General features: G+C 50.9%; 1 long non-coding RNA gene across 1 annotated transcript; it reads left to right on the forward strand.

Annotated features, from left to right (window-relative positions):
• Positions 1 to 1,331: 1,331 nt before the first annotated feature.
• On the forward strand, positions 1,332 to 3,014 carry LOC144145083 (uncharacterized). Its single transcript, XR_013317429.1, has 3 exons — positions 1,332 to 1,654; positions 2,259 to 2,528; positions 2,845 to 3,014. It is a non-coding gene; the product is annotated as an uncharacterized LOC144145083 (long non-coding RNA).
• Positions 3,015 to 3,362: the final 348 nt, after the last annotated feature.

Genomic DNA, 3,362 nt, shown 5'->3' on the forward strand with positions numbered 1-3,362 from the left:
TACTCAGCCGTCCGTGGTGGCGAAGCCCGTTGTAAATTGTTTTTTTTTTTTTTCCACGGCTTTGGTGTGTTACGTGCAGAACGTTTCGGTACAGTCTTTCCGGAACACGATCGTTAAGCGAAGGCACAGCGGTTACTGAGAAATGAAGTTTGTCGGGGAATAAACAGAGGAAGAGGATTTTTTTTTTAGTGGAACCAATGTCGGGTGCTGAGTATTTTCTCATTCTCTAGCGCTGTTGGGGCGCGCGCTTGGAGGCGTGGCTTTTTGCGTAATAAAACTGATGTGTTTGGTGTTTGGACTGGATGCTAGAGGTGGGAGTCAGTCGTCAGAACGAGAGTGAACGAAGGCAGATGACGGTAGACCGATCAGATATGCTTAGCTAATCGTAGTTGAGTATTTTCACGTTTTCTGTGTTCCGCCTGCGTTATCGGAGTTGTGTTTGGCCTTTCGGAGGCATGAAGTGTTGTGTTCGAGGATGCAGCAGCCGCAGTGACACAATCGGTTCAGGACTGTCCTTTCATCGGTGAGTGCGCTTTCACTTAAAGGGGTATTCACACGAGAGAGAAATCCGCCGTTTCGCTCCTAGGAGAGCGCGCCACGTGACCCCTACGTCACGGTTTCTCTCCTGCGCACCGCCTCCGATGGGAGATCGGAGCTTCTGCTCGCGAGCTACAAACCCTCCGACGCTCGGCGGCGGAGGCAGCGGGATTTCGTCTGCTCGTCGGGCAGCTGGCCGCGACTGAAGTTCTAGAGCGGTTGCAGGCACTCTATTTTTGTCGCTTCTTAATACATTGGACGCGAAAATGCGTGGCGCACATGAAAGGCGCACTGAGGGAGCCGCGTATACCACCAGCACGGGCGCTTGGCGAGCGGCGGCCGCGGCCGCGAAGTGGCGCAGGCCGGCGCCGGTAGCTCGAGCGACAGCTTGTTATTGCTCCCCAAGGCGCAAACAAAGCTGCGTATACGAGAAATGGGGTAATGATGTGATGGAAAGTTGCTGTAAAAATCTAAACTGAGCCGCTTGCCAGAGCGGCGATCGAATATTCGCCGCAGTGTTAAGCCTAACATCAGTATGCAGGCCTGTAGGTGGGCCGGCCGGCTGCTACCACGTCGCGCGCCGTTCTCTGCGCGCGGCAGCACCTGCATCGCGTCGACGACTAATCTTTGGTCGGTTGACAAGATCAGTACGTATGAGCTTAACAGAAATTGCCGCCGTCGCGGAATCGGCGGTGCTACGGCAGCTCTGCTTTTAGAGATAGGCGACTGCAAACAGTGATGCCCGTCCGAAAGTCGCATCCTCCGTGTGAGCGAAGGAGCTGGCCGAGCGGAAGTCCGCCTGCGGTGACGTCACGACCTCCCTCGGATTTCTCCGCTGAAACGCTCCGCGCGAACGCTTCGCGCTGTCATAACGAAGCTCGCCTCGTGAAGTGCCTAACGAGCAGTAACTACATGCTCCTTCCGCAGATTTCCAAAAGACCACAGCCTCAAACAGCAATGGAAACAAGCCATAAATCGCTCAGAGGGCTGGTCTCCGACTAAATATAGCGTGGTGTGCAGCCTGCATTTTGGCCCCGGAGACTTCCGCGGCGTCTCAGGTTTGCGCAGGCTTGTGAAAGATGCCGTACCATCGCTGGCTCTCACCGAAGTTTGCTCGGTACGTATAGCTTTTTCGTTGCACGTGGTTTCCTAATGTGTTAAAGCATGGACTGCTGCCTAAAAAAAATTCGCTATCCTTTCTTTTAAATTTTCCTGTGCACAAGCACCTCGCAAGGTCCCACGGTGCCCCTCACGGCGGCCGCATGTGACGTCCACCCCTTGCACGTGATACGCCCGCGCCCACTCACCGAAAATATTGATATGATTGCCTGTCGCGCATATTATTTTTTTTTTGTACGTTTGTTACTGTAGCGCGTAAACCTTGCGTGCAGAGCACAGGCGCGTTCACCCTTCTGGAAAAGATACGCCTCTGTTGCATTTCTTTAGTCCATATGCGCGCTGCCACGGGCTGTATCTTCGGCGCTTTGCCCAGGCAATACTGCGGATGTGGTTACCCTGCTATATATATAGCGATAATGATCAGCAACCGCCAACGCTCTCTATTTCAACACCGCGTGTGACTTTGGGAGGGATTTCTTTGGGAAGGGGGGGGGGAGGCGGAGGGAGAATCTGCAAGTTATAATATAGTAGCTTAATTAGTAATCAAATACAGTAATATATAGTACCTTTCATTGAGCTCATACATGCACATAATATTTCAGCCACAGGAGCAAGGAAGTGGTACTGCTGGCCCTACTGTCGCTGCGGTTGTGTTTCCTGGTGGTGGTGCTGAACGACCATGGCTTTCAGTGCCAGAAGACGTCCTGGTAGAGGTGGTCCCGTCAGCCATACCGGAGACAGCTTACAGTCAGTTGCCAGGAGAGAGTGCTGCCCACGAGAATGAACCTCCACCGGTAAACCCAGAAGCCCACAGAAGGACCTGCCACCGCCAGCTACCTTTCTCCCGGATAGAAAGTGGCCCCAAGACTCCCGTGAGTATTGATACAGTACCCATGCCTGCATTTGGCTTAGGAATAAAAGCTGGATCTAATATTGCCTTGACCATTAGAGTTACGTCTGATGTAAATTTACCAAAATGTCACGCCCAAGAATCTGAACTATAGATTTCAGAACTTTAAACTAGATTTCTTGAAGTTACTGCTGCGGCGCGGTGAGCAGATCATGGTAATTTTTTTGTTGTTTTTTGCTTTGTTTTAACTACTTTTCCTTGTGTTGAGTGAAATTGCACAAGAAGCTGGCTCGTTCGTAAGGAGTGCTGCCTCATGCACGTATATATCATGCATGCAGGTGCCCTGTCCCGAGCAAGAAGAGGGAGGCTTGATTGTCCCCGTGGCATCGTGCTCTTACACCGTAGACAGTGCAGCCGCACCACCATCGAGGCGTGGTGCAAGAAAGGAGCCACCGGTAAGTGCCTCTATAAAATTGGAGGAATGATATGCTGATGGCCATGGGTTACTCCTGACACAAGGAAAACATAACCTGTTTGGGCGTTTAATTCACTATGATGAAATTTCAATGAAATTGCCCCTGAATGAACGCAAGTCAATTGTCTAACCATGCTTTTCAAAAGTATTTAATGCATTGTTTTTTTTTTTAGTTTATATGCAATCAGGCGTTAGAATCAGTACTGAATGAGTCCGCACATTGAAGAAGTAGTGATTAGTGGTCCTCAAGTGCAGTATTTCTGGCAGGCACAGCCAACGGAAGACACACCGGAAAAGGCGTTCCTGCGACAGGAGGTGCGGCGGTATGCAAGCATTCATGTCGCCAGTAAAAAAAAAATAAAGATCTTGCAACAGTCTCAA

This window comes from Haemaphysalis longicornis, unplaced genomic scaffold (genome assembly GCF_048455015.1).
Source record: "Haemaphysalis longicornis isolate Haplotype H1 unplaced genomic scaffold, Haemaphysalis longicornis Haplotype H1 scaffold_7, whole genome shotgun sequence".
Taxonomy (NCBI): Eukaryota; Metazoa; Arthropoda; class Arachnida; order Ixodida; family Ixodidae; genus Haemaphysalis; species Haemaphysalis longicornis.